Source organism: Grammomys surdaster, unplaced genomic scaffold (genome assembly GCF_004785775.1).
Source record: "Grammomys surdaster isolate TR1022 unplaced genomic scaffold, NIH_TR_1.0 125901, whole genome shotgun sequence".
NCBI lineage: Eukaryota > Metazoa > Chordata > Mammalia > Rodentia > Muridae > Grammomys > Grammomys surdaster.
Window position 1 is genome coordinate 1,153,449 of NW_021620725.1, and position 24,231 is coordinate 1,177,679.

Genomic DNA, 24,231 nt, shown 5'->3' on the forward strand with positions numbered 1-24,231 from the left:
TTTGTCAAAACACAAACCAAAACAGGCAGAAGTTATTACAAAGGAGCTGGGTTTCCTGGATGTAAGCCCTGATTTCTTTCTGGCCTTTCCTGGATGCAAGTCCTGATTTCTTTCTGGCCTTCCCTAGATCAGGTCTTAGGCATATGTATACGGGTTCAGAAGCACAGGTGAGTCCCCACAATAACTCTTTTCAGTTTGGAAACATAGAGGAAATATGAGAACTTGGTCCCAGCCCAGTAGAAACTCACTTGTTTCACTAACAGTACGCTTACTCCTCCTCCACTCTCCTCTGCTTAGGTTAAGTTGGAGCTATTACTTCATTCTCCATGGAAGTCAGTTTCTCTTTCCCAGATGCTTAGCAGAGGCCAGAGAACATGCTATTAGAGGGTAGCAGTCATATAAAAAAATCACATTTATTTATCTTCACCTGCCCTCATGTCATTATCATTCCAGTGAGGGCTGAATGGGAAAAAGAGACATTAGAGAGCCAAGACTAACATCAAAAGAATAATTGTAGAACAGAGTATGATGACCACAGCCTCTTTCCCAGTCATCTTAGGGGTCTTCTATACACTGAGCCTGATTGCTGTTGAGACAGTCCCATGGACTGGACAGATGTTGGTAGGCACTGATGACTACCCTTGTTCTTTGTATGTATGCCTTTGTCTCATTTTCTAAAACATGTTATATGAACTTTTCCTGGGGGAGATGATCAAATGTCTAGTCACCTAAGATAGGGCACCAATGACAAATCAAAGAACACATTTCACTTAATCCTTGTATGTGGATATGTTTAATTAGGGTTACTTACAGAAGCATAGGCAACTTTGAAATAGCTACTTTACTAAAGAAAATGCCTAATTCCCAACAACTCATGACTGTCTAAACCCTCTCAGGAAGGGATGGAATGCACATAACTATCAGTTGTCCACCAATCCTTGGGGAGAAGGGCAGCATTATGAATTTCTCCTCCCCTCGATGATGTATAGTCAGTGGTCCTAATCTTGTGCAGGTCTTTTGTGGGTAATCATCACAGTTTCTGAGAGGTCAGGAAGGCATAGGTCATACTATGCCTGCCCTATAGCATATCACAATTAGCTTACTCCTACAGCCACAATTATACTTTGGTGACAAATCTAAGGCCATATCTAGGGCTTAGCATTTTCAAAGCTATCTGTTGGCAAAGCTTGTCTTTTATTTTGCCTAAATGGCTTCGTAGTGTGTTCATTAAGGCTACTATGATTTTTCAGTTTAGGGAGATATGTTTGGATCTCTATACTGACCCCTACTTTTAAAAACCTGCTTTGTTGAGGTGAGAGAGGCTCACTCATCATTTTAAAGCATTTTAACAGTTAGTAATTAGCAGAGAAGGTCTAAAAAAGTGTCTGACCTTCATAACAGATACATACTCAAAACTATCAGTCATTTATTTTAAAATGATTCTCCTCTGCTGTAAACAGAAAGCTCTAATATGTACATTTCTATGTGTGCACCACCAGCTTTAGCAATACTGCTGTGAGGCAGACGGGGATAGATGGCTTTCTATTGGTTTGACATGGACAGGAAGGGCAAGTCTAGGTAAATCTTACCACACGGTCTCTTCTGTCATGCTGCTCCGGAACTGGAACACCATTATTGTTTCTCCTGACCTGATGTAAATGTTGGACAGTGTAATTTTTCTTCAAGCATGTTTTTCTCACCCCTCTTTCTTTCTCTCTCTTTGTGGTTTTATAAACGATTGGTTATTGTATTTGTTTTTAAATGTATGCTTGTTTTTTTATGAGGTATTATGAATTTTAGCCTTTGAAAAGACCATAGGAAAGAAAGAACATCTCTAAAATGTGTAACTATAAATAATGCTGGGACATTTTGTTTGAGGTAATGATCTCTGTAACGCTGATACTGGTTCCAGTGATGCATTGGACTCTGAGTCTATGGGCTCTGAGGTGAGAAAAGAGAAGGAAAAGACTTCTCTGAGGCAGGCTGTGCTCATCAATACCCACTGTTCTTCGGAGAGCCCAGGATGTGTCCTATCTTTCCAACAAACTGCTTTAACTCGGAAATGTCCTCAACTGGGTGTGCCCAATTAGTCCCTGACCTTATATGGTCTATCTTGCCTCTATTCTCATGAGGGTAGAAATAGACTATTTTTAAATTATATTAACTCTGTTATCTCTTCTGTTGATTATCTACCTAAAAACACCCCAAATTTCTCTCCTGTTGTCATGTTTCTGGTTAGTGTCTACTAATGACATCTAGTGAGTGCTTAGGAAATACAACTTAAAAAAAATCCAAAAAACCCCCAAAACTAACAAATCCTAAACATAATGAAATAATGAAGGAAAACCATAGAGAAAAAACATAGAATGAATTTTGAAGCTACTCCTTATAAATATTTAATTATGAATTTTCTTTCGTTCTTGTTTACTTTCAAATGGGAACAAATTAGTTATTTATATTAATCTGGAAAAGAATCAGGATAAAGATTGTGAATGTCATTTTTGATGGTAGGACCTGTGACATTCTCTGCACCATGACATATTTGAGTAATGTCTGCTCTGTGACGTGACTCCTTTTAAAGGACACTGCATCATCAATCCCCCTCCATGGCTGCTGCTGTATAGGAGCCAGAGCCTACTCTGAATGCAGTTGAGCCTTGGCTGTCTGTCATCCCATCATATCCTCCTCTGCAGTTACTACTCAGATATGCAGCGTGCACTTTTGGGGATGGCACACAGTGGACTAGGAGTGGACGCAGAGCTCTGTTGTACCAGTGCATATATTGTAAGGAAGTAGTAACACTGCAACTGCTTTGCTCTTTTATATTCGAGGCAACACACTGATGAATATAATTCATAATGAACATATTCAACATTTTTCCATCAGTTCAATACATTATTCATAAATATTAGAGATGGGAAGACTGGATAGGTTCTGGAGTGCAGATCTCCTCTTTGTACTTTCCTTTTCCTCAGGTGTTGATGCTAGCTCAAAAACCAAAACCAAAACTAAAACCAAAACTAAAACCAAAACCAAAACTAAAACTAAAACCTAAGCTAAAATCCACCAATAATTACAAAAGAAAAGAAAACATCAAACACACAAGGAAAGCAGAGGATCTACAGGTTTTATAAGTAGAAAGGAAAATTCAAAAGCCTACATTCTGGCCAGGGTATGGGATGGGCGGAGTTGCTGTCTTTACACAGGCAGAAGCCTGAGTGTGCCTGACTCTTCACAAGCCAGGCAGTCCAAGAGAGGGGAGTGCCACTTTCTCCCTTGAGCTTGGAATTCAAGGCAAAGCCTGAGTTCTTGTCCAAGTGCTCACTGTCTGACTCGGCAACCTGGTGTAGATTTAAGACTCAAATACTCCAGATAACTGTAGTTAGGACTCAGGGTTCCAATGAAAGGGATGAGGAAAAGATGGATGAATGAATAGAGAGTTAAAACTACTAGAGAGTGCTCCCTGGGATTATCTGCACTATCGGGACAGGCAGACTTTGCAGATGCTCCTGTCTCTCTAGAGGAATAAATGCATGCATTTTCATATTCTCAGCAGCTGGTTCCTGTTGAATGCCATCAGGATGATTCAGCCACCCACCAGGAACACCAGTAACAGCAAGTGCACACACAAAAATCTGCAAAACTTTTTTCTTTTGATGCCAACACTATTACTCTGGCAAAGTAGAAATCCTTCATTGAATTACCAGCTCTCCAAAATGTGACCTTGTTTCCCTCACTAATACAAGTCACATAAGTGGAATGCTGGCAGATTAAAAGGCAGCTTTCTTCCTGACTTGAGAATGCCATGATGTCAGCCCATCCTTTGTGTGACCACATTGTCTACTTCATTTTCTCACCAACACCTGGAAGGACCAACATCCAAATGCACTCTGTTTCCTTTGTGTGCTACCCGGCCTACAGCTGAACCCTTGCATTCAACGTTAGTTCTATCTTTGTCTTTACATGCTTCAATTAAAGAAATCATTTCCATGGTTTTAGTAGTTTTCCCCCTTGCACAATGTGTGATTACATCTTTGGAAAACCAACAATGTGTACAAAAACTATAATGACCATAAATCTCATTAATAGAGAATTACAATGCCATACTTTGGACAACTAAAACTTCCCTACTTGTCTCCTCTTCAATTTTAGCTGAGATTAGGCCATTAAGGGAAGAAAATGCCAAAGATGATAGCTAGCCTTCACCAAGCCTCACTGCTATATTTTCAGGTCTCCAAAGTAAAATCTAGGGACATTCAGTACAGAGTCAGGTGTTCTCAACGACCATGAAAATATATGGCTGAAGAGGGAATCTATAAATGTAATGAATACACAATTGGCTTATAACAGATGCAACCAAAATGAAATTTGAGATCTTGACCTGCTCTCCAACTTGAAAGTTTCTAGTTCACACTACAGACAGAGCTATAACAAGCTCATTAATCACGTAAACCAGGAATACAAGCAGACACTTTGGGGATGTTAAAAAGAGTCATTTTAAGTTTTTGAGGGTCTATGGGGAACCTGAAACATAACGTGGTGTTGAGAGTCCACAGTGAGTAACACTGATGCCTTCTATGGTGTACTGGGGGCTGGTACTGGCCATGACCACCACTGGCTAAAGCTCCTGAGAGAATTTAAGGTTGGGAGGGAAGAATAGATGCAATACAGGCTTCTATAAGGAGAGTCTATACACTTTTATCCAGATCCTATTATGTAAAAATCATAGTGTACATTGATCAGTAAGATGCCAAACTCAATTTATGGGTTTAAGAATTATATTAATAGGGAAAAACCTAGAAGTAGGAGAATATTAGTTATAGTACTAATAAAACTGATATTGAGTGGTAACTGTGTTACTCATTATGCTAATCACTTTATAGATGACATTTGCTAGGGTCTCTATACTACCCAAGCAAGGTGACCACTATTTTCCTGTTTATAAATATGCAAAATTATATAGAATTGTTTTTTACTTTACACACAAACTAGCAACTAGTCTATGAAACAGAACCTGTCAAGAGTCAGTAAAATATACAAAGTACCATAAAAATTAAGGAAGGAGGATTTGCTCCTATCTGCGACTCTTTGGAGAAAGGGATGAGAAGATGTGGAGAATGCTGAGGAGATAAGGAGGGTCCAGCTTGCATTGTGTGTCAGCTCGTCGAGTCAGCACTGCCTGATTAGAACTCAGACTCTGGTAAGCAAATGCATGAGGTGCACAGCAGATTCCTAGGGAAGAAGGTTGACTTCTTTTGAAAAGAAGGTTGTGACTACAAAGTTCTTTCCTCCTCTCCCTCTTCTTCTCCTTTTCTTGTTTTTTCGGGATCAAGGGAGTAGTGTAAACTTCAGAGAGCCTCTAGGATGTGCATGGTGCTTTTTAATCATTTTCCAGAACACAGAGGTACCCTCACCACCCAGCCCTGTCCCTAATCTTTATCTATGGTGAGGTAATTGGTACCAAGACAGGAATCTGAAGCCTTTGGTCTCTTCTTCAGTTACATCTGGAGTACTGGCCCTGTCTAGTTCTGTAGGTCCATTTGGGGCAAGAGTGCACAGTGGTCAGGGAACTTTACTTCACATCTCACTTTTACCTTTCTCATTCTGAGAACAAGCTTCCATTTTGCCCTGTGCAAGTTTTCTAATTGGAATAGTTAATGGTTTAATTCCAGATGCAATCACTCTGTTAGGTTCTCCAAGGAACCTGCAGCTCTTCCCTCTTTAGAACTCATGTTCACAGGAACCAGTGTATAGCACCCCTGGTCCAGAGAGATCAATGCAGCTTCACTTTCTATGTTTTAAGATTTCCTGTTAAATTGTTTTCCAAATACAAATCACACACACACACACACACACACACACACACACACACACACACACACAGACAGAGACACACACACACACAGGTGTATGTATGCATGTAAACAAGAATTAAATTTATGTGGTCTTACATCAGACAGCCCAACATTCTTTCATTGAGATACTTTAGGTTTCTCCTTTCTTTGAGATACAATGATTCTGATTCTGCGATGTTGATATTTGCTTTGTGGACATTTAAAGCTGAGATTTTTTAAATTGGTCAGTAGCACAACAACTTGTTCTAGCAGTTACACTGTTTAAGCAGATGTGCACAACAGCTCTTTACAACCATTATCTTGGACAACCAAAGCTTACGATGTTACTGTAATTCCCTGGAAGAGTTGAATTCTGTTGATTATACCCTATAGGAAAAAGACTGCCTCTTTCCCACTTTTGAAATTGACTGACTCTTCTTTTCCATATCTATTAATTCTGTACCCAGCCACAAGCTTTAAACGTCTCCAATAAGTAATGATTAGTCCCACCCCGTCCTAGCTCCCGAGTCTCCCTCTTTCGATCTTGCTCATGGAGTTCAGTCTGATGGATGTAATCACACATGCTTCACTGTGGTTACATTTGTCATGCTGCTTGTCAGAATTATCATCATTCCTACTGCACCTTAGTCAACAGAGTCAATGTGTTTGCACTTACTTGTCTTTATTTCTTCAGCTAGGTTTCAACTACATGTGTTATTTTATGTGATCAATAAATACCCTGTCAGCCAAATGACTCCTATATAGTAATAAAAGATTGCTAATTGGGAACAAAATCTGAAGATTAGAGAGAATTTTATAAATCCAGATAGTGGCATTTCATTGACTATGAATCCACAGGTTCAAAATTTATTAATGTTAACTTAGTCCTTCAGAGTAATCTATTAAAGCAATAGATATAAAATATGTATAATATGTATCTATATATTTATTAACTTTAATGAATTAAAAAAGAATCTAAGTATTTTTAAAATAATTATTAAAGCTGGTCCACACTGGCCATTCATTGACTTTCTGATGTAGCCTAAAACACTCTTTTGCTTTACTTAGAGCCTCATTTTTTTTTTCTTTTATAGCATGAAGGCTGTAGAGAGGCAATGTACTGTACTGACAATGCACATACCTTTTAACTTTTGTTCTTTTTATGGTCATGGTATGTGCATGCATATAAATAAATGCACAGTACTGTAGCTCCAGAAATGTTTATCCCAAGCTCTAAAACATAGCTTAAATAGTACACTGGCTAGCTGGCATTTCATCATTGCTGTTTATGTTATAAGGCTTATAGTACCACTCTATAAAAGATATATTCATTTATTTTCATGTTTAATCTAAAGTGTAGAGTTTCGGGACTGGGAATGGATTGCAGATTGTTCTCTCCTGGTTAATTTTGGCTTTAAGTATATTGATCATTTTATCATTTTCTTGTGTTAAACTGCTTTAAACACAGCACAAATGTTACTCTCATCATGCCAGAAATGGGTTTGGAATTGATTTTGAGTTTCCATTAATTTTACTCTTTGCTCTCTGTGAGAAGTTTTTCACTTGTTTAAACTCAGAAAGATACTTTTGTTCAAAAGATGTGTCAGTCCAACTGCAAGGGAGTCTCAGCTGGCCTAGGAACCTCAGATGTCTACTTTATGGAAGCAGAAAGTTACCAAAATCACTCCCATAGACTTTGCTGAAATTAGTGAAGACTCATTCATCCTAATGCAGTTGCAAGGGCTTCCTCCCTGTTCTCTTCAGAGAAGTGCTCAGCAAAAGCATGTATCTTCTGAGAAGCCCGCCTGATTGGTCCGGATTGGCACTGTTTCAGTGTTTGGCCTACGGCTGCTTAGGAATAATTTTGTCTCATCCTCTCTATTTTCCTGGACTGTATCAAACTCAGACACGTGGTGTGCAAAGGAAATCCAAGTCCTTTAAAAATGTTATTTCTTTTGGTAGTATGGCCATTGCCAGTTCTATTTTGGCCAAATGATCTTATCAAGATTTAACAAGAGATTCTCAATAATATCTCCAATCTGTGAGAAGACATTAGACCTAGGATGATAACTTATTCCATCTTGCGTACATCTACTTTCCTTCCTGGTACCAAGGAGGGGCAATGATCAAACTTCGTATTGGTACTGAAGATAATACAGACTGACAAGAATGCTATGGCAATTACTTGTTTTGATTAATTTAAAAATTGATAAATAAGTGTTTTTTTTCCTATACTAAAGCAGACACTAAAGATACATTTTTAGTCACTGTTGAAGGTATTTCTACTCCTATAAAAGCACCTTACAAATCTGCTCTGCCGTCCATAGTATTGTCACAATCCAGAATCGTGGCATTTTCTTCAGACTCTCTAGACTAACTAGATGAAACAATTGCATTTCAGCAGTGAGAGTCCTTTGCGGGAGTCAAATGAAAGGAGAGCCGTACAGTTCAAATAGCTTGAAAGGCTTGTCACGAACACAGCCAAACCCTGTACACAATATCTGTTTTTCTAGGTTTGTAGTACCAGTCTATAAAGTACCAGTCCCCTGTATGAAAACTGTTCAAGTTTCGCTTAACACTGAGAGAAGTATTCAGACCCACAGGGAGAAGTCTAGATAGGTAAACTTCACTTCTCACCCTACCCTTACTGCTCCCCTGCAGTTTGTGTTTCCGAACTCATGCTCCAAGACTTTAAAAAGGGCCAGGAAATCTCTTCCTGCAGCTACACAAGCTTTGGTTTTATGTGTGTATCATGACACACCTTAAAACAGAGAGTCCCAGCAACTGTAGTGGGATGTTAATTTAAATACAGACTTAGGGGGAAGAGCTCCATCTACTGAATCAGTTAGATCCTAGTTTGCACCCTATAGTTATCTGCTGCAGTACTTTAACACTGAGAAACCCAGGAGAAAACATACAAGTTACAGACATGACCACCATCGAAAAAACTAGCTGTGAGCCTAATGCTCTTTTTGATATTTCCCAGATGCCCTAAGACCCCTTTCCTTTGTCCTTCCCAGTTTTCAAAGCTTTCCATGTTTCAATATAGAAGAGAAACGGGTGCTCTGCTATGGGAACCATCTCTCAGAAGCAATAGAAAGCCATTGGCATTGAAGGGAAAGCCCCAAGTAGGTGAAGGAAAGATACGCGAAGAAAATCTCTGTCCCTGGCAGACATAATAAACTAGGAAAATGGAGAGAAAAGGTAGCCTCCTTACTTTCCCTACCTTGTATGATTGCTGAGAGAGGCTCCAGCCCCAGGATCAGCTCTCTGGGCCCCTCCTTGGCTGCACAGTGTTGCTGTGGCATTGAGAATTTGCTGTGGCTTCCTAAGATTATAGGGAAACGCTCCAGCAAGCCAAAAAAAGTCACAAACAAAAATTCAAAGGACCAAAAAAAAAAAAAAGCATAAACCAGCTGATTTTATTGGAGAAGATCTTGGCATTTTCCTCCATATGCCATAGTTTTCTTTGGTAGTTCCTAGGTCTATGATCAGAAAAATCAGTGGGTCATACTTACTAGCACTGTTTTTCTCAGGGTTGCTGATGGCACAGCATGGACAAATGGATCCAGGAGAAGCAAGCTAAAACAGTATATCTCCTGATTACATGAAAGCTTTCTAGGTAATCACAGCTTTAGAAGTTTCTTTCTCAGAATACTAGTGACATATAGAAACATATACTTTCTCTAGATTAGAAAAGAATAAATCAAAGTAAACAGCAAACCAAAACCAAAACCAAAACCAACCAACCAAACAAACAAAAAAACAAAAACCCTCAAACCACTTGTTAACACACTAATAGATATGGAACACAGCAAGTGGTGTTTGAACAAATGTCAGCATTAATATATCTGCATAAAATGCAGGAGTGTGTAAGATCTATGAAATATAAATTAAGGTAACTTACAAGAATATAAATACATGTTTATAAACACATAATAATCAGAACTAACAGTTTATTGGATTTTAAGATTACAGAAAAAATGATAAAATGATAAAAGTTCACTGATTCATTTGCTTTTATGTAAAAATAGAATTAACATAAACATTGAGTGTGTATCTTTTGTTGTATATGAAAGTATGCATTCATATATGTTTATATATACCTATACACAGATACACATGCGTGTGAACACACACACACACACACACACACACACACACCTGCTTAAAGTAATACTGATTGGCAGTGAAAGGTAGGATGTTGAAAGAAAGTCAAACTCTGAATTACATCAAAGTGGGTATTGAAAATATCAATAGGCTTCTTACTATTTCTTTTTAACACTCTGAATTTTCAAATTTGATTTTAAAGCGCACAAAGACAGAAATAGAAAAGCATTGCATAGCAAAATATATTTTGTTAAAAACTGATCATTTACATTTATTATAATGTTTAAAATTCATAAAATAAAAATACAAAACAAAACAACAACAACTACCACCACCACCACAACAAAATTCAAATGGCTAATTAGATTTGTTTTACAAATCTTTTCAAGATAAGTTCTCTTCTGTGTCACAATTATGAGAAATTTCACCTTTGAGGGTAACTTGTTTGAATTGTTAAAAAGGCCTCCCAAAATGAAAGAAAAGATCTCCACCATGACTAGAACAGAGCTGGTGAAGACCGACACTCGAGCAGGAATCAGTGAGCACTGTGAGGCTTGAGAGCGACAGACCTCAGAAGAGGACTACATGAGACAACATCACACCGAGGATGGAGATAAAGCGTTCTGGAAATAGGGAGAGTTTCCACCACTGACTGGACAGACTGCACTTCAGCAGCTATGACAACACACAGAACAAGCAAGAGCACCTGGGTGTGTATCTGCAGTAGAAAAGTATAAGACCAACTGAGCAAGAGGCTAGTCCAATTCTTTTGTCACTTGCCTTTGGAAGACTGGCTTAAAAAAAAAAGCCTGTATAAAGGACACATGTGTTCCTTTTCTGGTATTGTAACAGGCCCACCTAGATTTAGCTTTCGATTCCAGATGAGATCAGACATGTTCAGACTAGCACATCTTTGCTCTGTAAGTAAGCACTGAGCTGCTAGCATTTTACTGGCAAATTCGCGGATCCCTAAATTTATGCACAATAGATGCCCTTAAATCTGCAAATCTTCTGTTTTAGTCAAATTCTTCCTTGAGTTAAATTTTTTCCTCCATTTACTCTGCTAGTAATAAGCCAGAAAGTTAAGGCAGGCAACTCATACAGGAAAGAAAAGTTGAATAGTACTTACCCTAAGTACAGTGTGCAAGCCTTTAGTGGGCAATTCACTTTTTCTCTATGATAGTTAGAAGGGTATCCAGGTCTGAACTCAGCTCCTGCCCTTTTCCCTTCTGGAAAATTGAGGAGACTCACTGAAGGTGCCTCAGAGAAGAATCCCACAAACCGACAGCCTTACCTGTGGCCATTCAGAAGATTGCATTGGTGTGTATTTAAAACTATGAATAAAGTCAGAGACAGCGCATGCTCAGCAGGCAATTTAAAAATATTTATAACATTGTTGTCTCAAAAACAAATTTCCTCAAACAAAGCAAAACTACATTTCTTACCCATGCCAAGTTTTACGTTCTGAGACAGAGCTGTTTTGGAGTTTTCCGTTGGGGGAAAAAGGTTTTAAAAAAATTTTTTTTTTGAGCCGAAAGAGAATAGTTCTCCCTTCCCTTTTGGGTACTCTTAAAGGGGTGGAATAAATTTCTCTTCAAGTTTCAACAAAACTCACCATTGGTTATAAAAAATACATTGCACATTAAAGGTCCATGAAAAAATAATTTCAGAACAAGTAACAAGAAGCTAAAATCTACAGGTCTGAAGGATGTAGCAATCACCTGAATCTTTAAGGCAGTCTTGTGTGTTGTAACACAAAAACATACAGACACAATCAGAATCTAATATGTTCGGTATGACAAGAATAATGTATAGACAACATTAGGCATATCGAGAGAAGTTATACTTTCTTTCTAACTAAAATCCGAACTCTTCAAAACTAAAAAAGAAATACATCAAATTGTAGGGTAAATTCAGCAATAATTGTCAGCATAATTGTTTTGCACAGCAAGCGTGGAAAGATACCTGATCATACATTGGTCAGCTAAATTTTGAGATATATAAAATAAAAATTCGATTGAGTTAAGGTTTTAAAGTACTAATTGCAGCAGAACTGCCCGTCTCTTTCCTGTTTGGGAATTTCTCTTTCCCTGCCTTGAATACCCTAAATACCCCATTTACCACCTATCACCAAACCCTGAACGAACAGCCCACAGATCTCAAAGACCTTATTTAAACCTCTTACTTAATCTTAAGTCTCTGAATGGATTGCAACTCCTGCTCCACTTTCCAGTGGTGCTCAGCTGGCCTCACAAAAGCTCCACAGACATACCCTTAACTATCTCTGATGTTTTCAAGCTCAACGGAGGGTGCCAAAAAGAAAAAAAAAAAATCAAGGATCGGAAAAAAAGTTTATTAAAGTGAAAGCAGGAGCCCAGATTTGAAGAAGTTGCCTCTACTTTTATTTCCCTCACAACTCCGCACAGGTGTTTCCTACCTCACACTGCTGTGCATGCTGCCGAGGAGGAGGGGTAAATGAAGGTGGGGGAGTGGGCCAAGGTCTGACCAGCAAGCATTAGGAGCTGCAGCCTCCTGTGTTAATGGATGTGTTTAAAAATGGACCCCCAACCCCCAAAAGTCTGGAATGAGGTTTCTTTTTGGCAAATGATTAAACCACTATACCGAAATAATTAAAGCTTTGTCCTTAAATAAAGCATCAGATCAACAGAACAAAAACAAAGATAAAAATTGCACACACATATGCATGCATGCACACACTCTGACACACAGATACACAAAACTAGCGGGTGAAGGGAGAAGGAAATTAAATAAAAGAAAACAAACAGAGTCCTAACAGGCCATTCTCCAAAAAGAAATCTAAATAAAAAGTCATATGATATCTGATAGTGCAGGACGCGTCGCCAAGAGCCAGAGCGGATTGCCTCCAGGAAGAAAGGGCCAGTGTATTCCAGCTCAAAGACCTTTTCTTTCTTCCTCCTCTATTTTCCCCTTTCTCCTCCACTGTGAGTGTGTTACTCTCAGGTCAGACCTACGAAGAGTCCCAGAATGACAGCTATCACCTCTCACTGTACTCTCAGGACACACAGCTAGCTGCCTGAGCTGCCTGAGTTGGATTGGGGGGTGGGGGGTGGGGGAAGGCTGCAATGAGCAACAGCCTCTTCCTCTTCCCAGTCCTCCCTCTGTCCCTCTCAGAAAATCCTCTGGCCACCCCCAAGCAGCAGAGAGGGAGAGAGATGAAGGGGGAGGAGAGGACACTCACACACACAAACCAAAATGTTCAGGTACAACAGTTGCAGCAACAAAAGGATTCAGGAGAGGGGGAAAAAAGAGAAGAGAAGAAAAAGAAACCAAGCAAAGTCTGTGTGTGTGTGTGTGTGTGTGTGGTGGGGGTGGGGGTGGGGGTGGGGCGCAAGGGCAGAAAAAATCCCCAAGCCTCTTGCCTCCAAGCTAAAACTTTTTAAAGACTTAGTTTCTTTTATTTTTGGTGACTGACTTTCATTTTAGGATCGTTTGCTCCTAAGCACCATTAAAAGCATTACAAATTCTACAAAAATATAGACATTTGAGTGTAATTCAAGAATTTTCCTCAGGAAAACATGTAACTGTGACAAGTGACCTACCCTAGAAATTTTGGATTTGTCCAAACTTCTCTTACTTCTAGTATCTTTCCGTGAGGTCAAGTGCTAGCTCGGCCACCCAGTGCCAGGTTTAATTTGAGGGTCATTACTGAAGGAGCATACACATAGAAGGGTTCCCGAAAAGACTCCTTGTTATCAAGTTACTTCAAACACAAGGCACTCAGACCTCCCAGCCAGGAGGGCTGACTAGTAAGGCGTTGCCCTCTACCCCATAAGCACTGTGCCCTTTAGAAACACAGATAGACGCACAATTCATACATATGGCAAAATATACATGCCTGTAGTTTTGCTTATAGTGTCCAGCTTCAGGGATAATGAATACGTTTTATTTTTCCATAAATGGGAGGAAGAGGGGGAGAGAGTTTCTGACTTGTGAACAACTGTTATAGTGTTTCCCTCTGAGCCACAGTTAGGTGGGTGCTCAGCCTAGTCTGTATTTTCGGGGTTTTGTGGTGGCGCTTGTAGCTATTTCCCCTCTGCTCAGCTTAGTGTCCATTATGTACCTCAGAAGATTACCAAACGACACTCAGAATATAAACACATTCAGAGTAGAACTTTCGGAAAGAAAGCATTTCCCTGGGATTATAAGTCAAAGATATTAGTATTAAAATATAAAATGTACAGCATGTATTAAAAGATAGAACTGTTTACTATACTTTGCACATACAGTTCACATCCTGATTTCTCTTTTCTTTTGTTAGAGGATTAATTTGAAAGTGATAAGCATTCTGGAATGTTTGCTACAAACACAAATTCATAGTGGAAACACACACACATAGGCAAAACATCGAGCAGAATACAAAGCTATGTGACAATCAGAATTGTTGAAAAAAACCTCCGTCTAGACTATATTTTGCTTGAACTAATACATCATAGATGGAACAAGTAATCTCTCTGGGGGTTTGGTAATTTATATCATAGAAGCAAAATATAAGCGATAAACATCTACTCCCTTACTACCTTTTCTTTATAACTGACAAGTGACACAAGAGATGCCCTTTACACAGATGGATGCAAAAACTTAGGAGATCAAATGAGCTGATGCACCCCATTGGTATTTTGGGAGCTCAAATTCCATAATTAACTTTTTACCCAAGTGGCAAGAGTAGAGGATGTTCTTGCCACTAAATTAATTATTTGATGGACTCTCATTCTTTCTTCGACAAGATTTCATGGACACAAAAATGGTACAGACATGCTAAGAGAAGATGCACCCTGAGCAAGTTTTACTGTGAGTAGGGAAAGAACAGCAAAGCGGGCAGAGGAACAGTTGAATTTAGAAAGACTAGAAGAGGAGAAAAGAGCAACACAGCCAACTTAATTAGTCATTCCTTTTAATTTTTCATGTATATATGTAGGGGTGATGGAGAGAAAAGATAACTAGGTTTCTTTTGAATGTCTTTTTGTCTTTATAGAGTAATGTTCTGTTCCTGTCTCTTTCTTTTTTAAGGAAAAAAAACTAATAAAAATAGAAAAACATATATCAGACATTAAGCCCCCCCTTCCCTTTGTAAAGAACTCTTTGTTCTCCAGTGAAAATGCTGAAAAATCCCCGGGCAGCTACTCCCTGAAACAAGTGCAAAACACTTAGAGGCTTTGGGCTGGCTGGGAGCCAGGAACCCTCCCGCTGTCTGGTTAGAAGAGGAAAAAAAGAAGAGAGAGGGGAAGACGGATGGGGGAGAGGGAGAGACAGAGAGGGAGAGAGAGAGGGGGAGAGGGGGAGAGAGAGAGAGAGAGAGAGAGAGAGAGAGAGAGAGAGAGAGAGAGAGAGAGAGAGAGAGAGAGAGAGATTAGAGCTTCCTTTTAACAGACATAGGAAGCAGCGTTTTTTCTTTTTCTTTCTTTCTTTCTTTTTATTTTTTCAAAACTGGCGGTCAAGCGTTAAGTAACTCCCGTCTAAATCCACCTGCTAGAAATGAACTTGGGTACCCCCCAGGGGTGCACAAAGACAGGGAAGACAGTAACACACTCCATACGCTCTCCCACCCCCGTGTACTGCTTCCATTCTCCCTGCTCCCATACACAAATGCCCACAGCTTTTCACGCCGCCCCTCTTACCCCCCAACAACAAACACAGCAAAATACATGCTCCCTCAGTCTCCTTAAAAAAAAAAAAAAGCCTTTCCACCTCGGTTGCGACACAGTGATAAGGGGTAGAACATCTCATACCTGGTGTGAATGCTAATCAGTCAGGAGTTCTCCTTTTCCCAAGACAGGGAACTGTTTCCTTCCAAATTTATTAGAACCTCCTCCACTGCCTCTTTGAAAAACCTTCTTTGTCACCCTCTCCCAAGTCCCGATACTTCTTTAAAAAAAAAATGGCTTCGGAGCTCCTTCTATTCTTGATATTGATTCTCTCTCTCTCCCCCCACCCCTCCTCCTCTCTCCTGTCTGTGTCTCTTCTGAGTGGTCTATTGATAAGTCCCTGGAGGCACTGGGTCAGCCTGCCCGTAGGAAACCAGACACAATGCACAAATCTCCGAGTGCCATTCTGCCATCAGCAAGCAGACCACGTTTAGGAGAGAGAGAGAGAGAGAGAGAGAGAGAGAGAGGGAAAAAAACAGTAGAGCAAGAGACAGAGAGAGAGAGAGAGAGAGAGAGAGAGAGAGAGAGAGAGAGAGAGAGCGCAAACGAGGGAGGGAGAGAGAGACTGAGAGAGAGGAAGAGAGAGGGAGGAGAGAGAGGGAGAGACAGAGACACACCGAGAGGAGAGAGAGTGTGAGAAAAAGACTGATTGGAACAGGAGGGAGGGAGAGAGAGAAAGGGAGAGGGAGAGAGAGAGCGCAAGAGGGAGAGCGACACTGCCAGTCAGGTTAATCATCCCTACTTTAATTAGCTGTTCGGCTTAGACATAAAACAATTGAATTTGAATGATCTGTCAGCAGGCTCGGCTGAACCAGAGGGGAAAGCGAATATTACAAAAAGACTGTTGGTGTGTTCTGATAAGCAATACTGCTCGTACTGACAAACCCTCAAAGGGGGAACTATTAAAACTTACAACTAAACAAAAAGTGCAGATACAAATGGCACTAGATAGAGGTCTTTTTTTTTAAAAAAAAAAAATGCAGTTTTCTCCCCTAGTTTTAGAAAATGTAGATATTTGTAAGCAGGTGCCGGCATGTTGAGGGTTTGTGTGTCATGTGTGAAAGTTTATTAACGATGGTCTAGGAGTGTAGCAGACAGATGCTGCAGAGAACAAGACAGGTATAGTCAGATGCCGAATCTAGATCTTGGAGGGAGATGGATGCTGGCAAAAAGAGGCACCATGGCAAGAGATGAGCACAGACAAAGTCAGTGGGCAGACAGCAGACAGATTGTAGGCACGGCACAATCTTGTCTAAAAAGGCAAAAGTTCTGATGCAATAATAGGTGCAAAACAATCCATCCATCCTCTTCTCCCCGGTGCACTCCAAGGTACAGTTAAAATGGATTAATCTTTGTGACAAACAGAGCTGGCAAGGCAGACTACGGCAGACACTGAAGGGGATTTGCAGACCCAGAGAATACAAAGCTGGAAAAAGACCTAGAGATGAGCCTCTCCCAACCCTAGTTCAGCGAGGGAGGAAACTGAGGCTCAGGAACTCGGAGCAATAAATCACAAAAAGGCAATAACTGTGTTAACACTAGAACCCCAGAGTTCTAGAAGCCTGGTAAGCTGTTTCACAAATCACTGAACCACTAGAATTCCTTGAATATTCTGGCTCAACAGATATGAAAATCACTCTTGCCTCCAAAGTAGTAAGATTCCTCCATCTAAACAATTAGTGAAAAATCTCCCTTATCCAAAGGTCTATATCCAAGGGGAAATAATCTTTTGGTTCAGTTTGAATGATAAGCCTAAGGGAGTGAAGTTCTCCATTCATTCAGAGAAGACAGAGAAATGTGACATTATGGGGGAGGGTCCCTGCTGAGCAAGGTATAGCTTGTGCTATATTTTCAAGCTAACACAGTCAGTGGATTGATCTGCAAAGACCTCGCCCAGAGTTTACAACCTCCTTGGTGAAAATCATATGCTACCAGGTAAAAAGATGTGGGTTTTTCATATAACACATTTCTAAAATACGGGCACAGTGTGGGTGAAAGAGATTGGGTCTTTCAGTTTATTATAGTTTTAAATTACTAATGAGATTTTCTACCTAGAAGATTAGCTATGGGCAACTTTTCTGATAAATTTCAATAGGAAATAAGGCACTAAAATAAAAGGGGCAATTGTATTATTTGCTCATAAATTTGATTGTATCTTTTTGGGGACACAGGATCACACTTTGTACAGAGCTCTCTCTTGACAACAGAAAATCGAGGGTGCGTGTTTTAAAAGGAGGAGGTGCTTATAAAAAGAACAGTGCCATCAGATGTTACTGGAGAGATTAAGCCTCTTGTCCTAAAACAAGAATCATGATGTGTATAAAAGCAAAACTGTCAGTCATGCTTCAGTAAAGACGGCTCTACTTAGGGTGAACCGAAAGAAATGTCAGGCACCTGGAACCCACTCAAGAGCAAGGCATCGGAAAGAAGTCCTAGCCAAAGTGATTTAGTTCATTTGCACACTGACCTCTTTACCAATGGCTGCTGCGACTAGTTAGAAATACAAGATCCACAGCCAGTTTGGAGGTGATAGAGAGAAAGGACTGATTTTGCCATTGGCTGATACTCCGGCAGGTCTCAAAGTATATGTTAGGAGAAGCCCAAAGCAGGGAAGGGAGGTGTTTACAAACGATTGCAGGCATGCTGCATGTTAGGGCCACAAGCTGCACAGCAAGCACAGCTTTATAACATTTCATGAGACACAGCTTTGCTCTGAGCCTCAGTTTTCCCATCTGTAAAATGTGATGTTCCTGGCCCAGTTCTGTGTGGCAGAGATTAATAGAAGCAATGAACACAGATCTGTAACTACCTGGAAGTTATTGAGAAAGACTAAGAAGTAACATTATGAACTGTGGATGTACGGGGTGTTTTCTATTCAAAGTCTGACAGTTCAGGACATAAGACCAGACAAGAAAGGTAAGTTTGAAGATGCATGCAGACGTTTATTAGAAAGGGCTGGCAATAGAGATTAATGAAGTTTAGAACCCCACATTTCTAAAATACTTGCAATGTGCTAGGTTATCTGAAGGCCAGGAAATCTCAGTATTCCCAAATTCAAGAAATATTTCCTGGCTCACAATAAAGACGATAGCTGGTATATTCTAGGACAGTTGCTTTGGATTTAGCACTCTATTATGAATTACTGTCACAGCAACACTATGAGTTAGGTACTCCAGTGCCTCCACTTCATAGCAGAGGAGACTCAAGTACCGTGAGGTCATGGAATTTGCTAAGTTACAGAGCTGTAAACAGAGCAGGAATTAAACACAGGCAACATGACCCTAAGCCTGCATTCTCAGCAACAGTACTAGCCTGGCACCCAGTAGGTTTCACGAACCAGTTGGTTAAATGAACAGCAAATGAGTAAAACACATCTAGAAATGTCATTAGAAACAATGTAAGTCTCATCATCACCACTTTAGAGGACCCTGAGCTTGGACTATGTGGTCGGTGCCTCTCGGGCACAGCCCTTGATACAGAAGCCGGGGGCACATGCCCTGGCACAGTGCTGAGACTGGGTGAGGCGAAGACTGCTGACTATGGCCACCCAGGGCATTTAAGTAACTGATGGTATTTTTAGCACTTTGAGGGTGGTGTTAGCACACAGGTTATTAATTGGCTTAATTCCAGCTTGGATAATTACATAGTGTCTCTTTAATTTTTCCCCTGACAATGCTATCCGTCACTCCCTGTCACAGACGTGCTCTTTTAAAAAGCATATGAACACACACAAACATGTAGTTATATTTAAGGTTTGCATAATCACTTAGGCTGTTGCTTCCCCCTCCACATGAAATGTGCACTGTATAGTAGACATGTAATAAATAAATGAACAAGGAAAAAATGAAAGTCATTATGAAACAAAGATAACTAGTTGAAGCCAGAATTTTTTATTTGGTAATCAAATAGACAGATTATTAAACCATTTCCTTGGTGACAAGATTCATATATATGTATGTATATATGTATATATATATATACATATATATGAATACATGTGTTCATATATATGTGAATATGAAAAATATATTTCAAGAGCTGATGACCTGCTTATGATAAAATAATTTCCTTATCAAGCATATTTTAAGCATAAATGCGTCAATGAAATTTCAGATATTTTCAGAGTAGACAAAAAGACCAAGTATTGCACATATAGTATGCCAATATAGTTCTCATTTAGAATAGTTAGTAATACGGCCATTTGATCTTGACTTATTTGGTGGTTGCTTTAAATCTCCAAACATATTACAGGAGAAAACCTAGTTTAATAAATGTAGAAGCTTGACAATCAAAAGTAGACACACACCTCTCCTTTTCCCAAAGAACTTTTGGTTTATGATAGACTGGACATGTTCACACAACACCATAAGAATCTCTTAGAGGACTGTGTGTTAGTCACATGCACAAGTAAGCAGCTTCACTCATGGTACATCACACTTTACTGGTGTGTACCTACATGAATAAATCACCAATGCAAGGCATATGGAAAACAAAAAAGGGGTTAATTTATTTACTATGCATGAGAGTTTCTAGACCTTTGCTTCTCCAGCTTTTAGTTCAAAATTCCATGCATACTCTGCACATAATAATAAATGCCATAATTCAGCATATGCTAGAATTTGATTTACTTTCAAGCATCTTTTCTGGTTCAGCTCGTAGTATTCCTTCTTATACATCCTTCAAATGATTCTTTGTGGCCCTCAGTGAATCACCACTTAAAAGTCAGTGCTTATGGGGTGACTCTAATGCTATAGGAAGACTGGTATCAAGCAAGTCCTGTTTCCTTTTGAGAACCAAAGGTTCATTCCTTGACATCTGAAGCCAGGCCTAAATACCATAAAGAAACAAACAGCCTGTCCTCATGTCTTTGGCACTGGCCATCTATCAGTGACAGTCTTCTTATTACTTACTCATGCTTTGAGACTGACCTCTGCAGGAACAAGTCTTACCATTTTGTTTGGCATATTTAATATATTGCCACACATGACTACCACTCACACTGGTAGACAACATCCATAAAAGCTGTAAGTACCAACTATTTCCACAGTTCTTAATACAGTGCTTTTATCTTGGCCTTTTGATGCCAGTATATAAAATGAGTACACATATTACCCTAACACTAGTAATTTGATGTTTTAAATAATATTATTCAGTAGGATATTTAAGAATTAGCCAAATGAAAGTACTCATATTTTTTATTTATTTTACAGCCTCACCAGTATTTTTTACAGAAGTCCTTAGAGAACATATTCCAAATTCAAAGCTTAAGTTAATCTTGAATTAGAAGAGAAAGTGGACATTATTCATCCTGAATTGGTAGATGGTAAGCAAGTCCTTGGTTTTAAAATGCATTCAAGTGATATGATAGAAAAAAATGTTTTCAAGAGAAGCTTTCTCTGTAACAGAGGAAAGCTAAGTTGTAGAGACGACTTTTCTGATAAGCTCATGGTCAAACAACTGATGCAAAGCACCCACTTTGGGAATCATTCACCTGTTCTCCATGTTTGCCCTGCCCATACTTGGCAAGATGGCTTTCATTGACTTGTACAATCTTGTTCTCTGTCTTTTTGGATAAAATCTTAAATTCTGGTGCTAAGAGAGAGATAACTCTGAACTTAGTCTTATGATGATATTGCAAAGGAACTGTGCTAGACAGACTGATGAATAGCCCCACAATACACACATATCCTAATTACCAGAACTTGTAGGTTACCTTACATGGCCAAGGGGGTCTTGTGGATGTGTTTAAACTAACACTGTGAAGATGGAGAGATTATCTGGGATTTCCTAGGTAGGCTATAAATACAATCACAAGTTCTCGTAAGAAAGAGGTAGGAGGACCAGTCAGTTGACATACTGGCAAAAGAAGTTGGAGTTGGAGCTATCCAAGAAAGCAGTCATAAGCCAAGGAGTACAGAGGTTTTCAGAAGATAGAAAAGGCAAGGAGGTGAACTGTCTTCTAGAATCTCTGAAATGAAGGAGCTCCAGAAGGACCCTGACTTACTGCAGTGAGACAAATTCAGACTTTTGCTTTCAGAACTATAATGAGGATAAATACGCATGGCATTAAAGTATCAGGCTTGTGATAATTTCTTATAAAAGCCCAGGAAATTAACATAGGCACCATCAGCTACTTGAGTCTGGATGTTATCTCTTGATATAACTGAAAAATTCTTAGCTCTTTTTTTGTTTTGTTTTAAATTCATTTTGGCAGACATATTACTTTGTGGTTTGAACTGGGTTTATGTTACAAGAGCCTTTATTAGTCACATTGCTTGGCTGGCAAATCATTGATGAACCTTTTCTTTTCTCTTTTCTAGGTCCACATAAAGCCACATTCTTAAAAGATGTAGTTAAGGGGTCCATTGAAGATCTGGGTAAGGCATTGGCTGAGGGCTGGCACTCAGATTTCTAGTTAATTCACAGCGGTCATTCTAGTTAGGAGGAAGCTGAAGGATCTGCATCTGATTCTTTTTTTATGTTTACTTTTCTTTATATGGATGTGCCTCTATGTATGCTATATGTGTACAGGTGCTCACTGAGGCCTCAGAGGGCATCACATACCACATGGATGGTGTGATGCTCTGACCTGGCCATGTTGGTTCTGGGATACAAATTTGGGTCCCATGGAAGAGCAACTTCAGAGCCATCTCTCCAGCACCTTGGTGTCCATTTTTTGAGGACATTTTTGTTCTGTTCTTTCCCAATGGAGGTCAGAAACAGAGAAATAAACAGCTCAGGGCAGCACACCTACTGCTAACTTCTTTCAGAAAACCTCTTGCCCTACTGTATCCCTGACATCTAGTTACTGCATGCAGTCTGTTGGTCAGTGTTCCTATGAGAATGCTCCTTAGACAGTAACAGCATCAGTGTTGGTTACAAACTGCTGGAACTGTAAATTTTTGTGCCTTACTCTATTAGATGCTTAGTGGTAGATGCCAGAGTATCCATAATTTGGTAAACCTGTTAGGTGACTTTAAAGTCCTGTTGAGAACCACTATCAACTGGGTAAATGATAGTAAAGTTCCACAAGGCTAAGAAAAACCATGTTGGACTGTGAGGTTATCTGCTAGCCTTGGCTGTGGCTCTAAAACTTGACATGGCTCTAAAAACTGGCTATGTGGTCTTAGACCATGACTTTAGTCTCATCAACAACAAGGGAGAACAAGTTCCATTTATGCAAAAGAAGTTATTAAAAACATAAATATGAAAAATTCATAGCTCAGAATTATTTATTGTGGAAGAAATGCAATTTGGACTGCAAGTGTTCTGGAAACAAGGTGCTGAGGACATCTTGATGTTTCACATCGACAGAGGCTCTGGGACAGTAATGATAAAAGGCTTAGGAAGTTTCAAATTGCAAGTTACAATGATGACTGGACTGGATGTTTGTACGCAATTGAAGGATGTGATCTGAGTAAGAGGTCCTGGCATTGCTGGTCTCTAGGACTAAGTGTTGAGTCTTTTGATCTGAAACTCTCCCTATTCACTGGACTGCAGGATTTAGTGACAGCTTTGAATTCTGTACTGACAGCAAAGATCAAAGCCTTCGGGATTCACAATCCATGACTCTTCCTCAGTTTCCAGGTGTATACTGTTTAGTAAGGCAGTCCATTTATCACTAGTACTTCTAGACAATATTTTAAAACAGATGCTCCAGGAAACCAAACTGATTATGTTCACCTAATTTTTAATGGAAAAGGCATAAATCCTAATAGGTGAGAAGGATTGTTCAAATTAGGATTGAGGTCCTTTTTAGATACAGAAGTCTACATTCTTCATAGGTTGTAAAGGACTAATACAACCACATTAGATATAATTGTGCTTTTCACTGGAAACTATCAGGATTCTGTCCATATTTGAGTAATGTAAACTCTGTATTTACAAAGGTTTCTTTTTAAGTGGGAGAAAACACTTTGTACAAGGCAGCTAAATATCTTGATTTTTCCTTCTTGCATGGAATTGTATAGCACATACCCCTGTGGCCTGAGGGAGCTTCCTTCCTCTGAAGAGCAAAGCCTCCACATCGCGTTTTGGTAATTCCTCTGTGCCTTGCAAGATGGTTGTAGTATGATACAGGTTAACATCGGTTCCCTGCTTCTGCTAAGCCTGTCACAGTGTGAGTGGGGAGAGGCAGATGTCCCCTCTAAGAGCTTTGTGTCTTCAAGCACATCATCTGTCCTTCTAAACCTCACAGACTTTGTAGTTGTAAGATGAGGATAACATGTGCATTGGCAAACTTACTAGTTGTTCTAAGAATTAAAATGGATGATGTATCCAGGATGCTTTGTGAACTATGGATCTTGGTTGGTGTTGCTATTTTGATTACTTACTCTTCAGCAGGACAGTGAAGGTATGTATAGCACACTGGGAATGCTAGCTTGTATATGTTTTCACATGTATGTTGTCCATACATTCATGGTCCCTCCCCCAACAATTCTAATCTGTCAGATTAAAACTAAAATAGTAATTATGGATGTATTTTCTTTAAGTCTCCAGTGTTATCTTTCTTTGCTCATGATTAGCTAAACAGACAGTGCTGTAGAATTTATTGTAGCTATATTTTGGACAACTTGAAAAGATTTCCTAAGTAAGAATAAATT

General features: G+C 39.5%; 1 protein-coding gene across 3 annotated transcripts in view; it reads right to left on the bottom strand.

The window, feature by feature from the left end:
* Zbtb20 (zinc finger and BTB domain containing 20) overlaps positions 1-24,231 on the bottom strand; it is a 387,136-nt gene that overhangs the window by 104,790 nt on the left and 258,115 nt on the right. Inside the window, exon 1 of one of the 3 annotated variants that reach the window (XM_028752418.1) lies at positions 9,061-9,129. The exons of the other annotated variants lie outside the window; for them this stretch is intronic. The gene's annotated coding sequence lies outside the window, so the exon portion shown is untranslated. Of the gene's footprint in view, positions 1-9,060; positions 9,130-24,231 lie in introns of those variants that run through there. 3 annotated transcript variants of the gene reach the window in all.